The 207-nt window shown below is 35.7% G+C and overlaps 1 protein-coding gene across 14 annotated transcripts in view; it reads right to left on the bottom strand.

The window, feature by feature from the left end:
* The window catches only part of LOC119584976 (stromal interaction molecule homolog), a 99,451-nt gene that overhangs the window by 36,519 nt on the left and 62,725 nt on the right, over positions 1–207 (bottom strand). The gene's annotated exons all lie outside the window — the stretch shown is intronic.

Below are 207 nucleotides of genomic sequence, written 5' to 3'. Positions count from 1 at the left end.
GAGATCCTCACAAAATATAGAAGCATGCCCCACCACATATGAAGAACTTCTGATACTTGTCATACATCAGTGAAATATGATACATTCTGAATAGCCAGCTGTTGGATTTCTTGAACCAACACATGAATAAAGAACAGAGAATTTCCAAAAACAAATGAGGGTGAATCATATCATTTCAACATACTTGCCAACTACAATATGGCTTAG

This window comes from Penaeus monodon, chromosome 19 (assembly GCF_015228065.2).
Source record: "Penaeus monodon isolate SGIC_2016 chromosome 19, NSTDA_Pmon_1, whole genome shotgun sequence".
Classification (NCBI taxonomy): domain Eukaryota; kingdom Metazoa; phylum Arthropoda; class Malacostraca; order Decapoda; family Penaeidae; genus Penaeus; species Penaeus monodon.
Note: the sequence above shows the minus strand (reverse complement) of the source record. Positions and strands in the feature narration are given on the sequence as shown.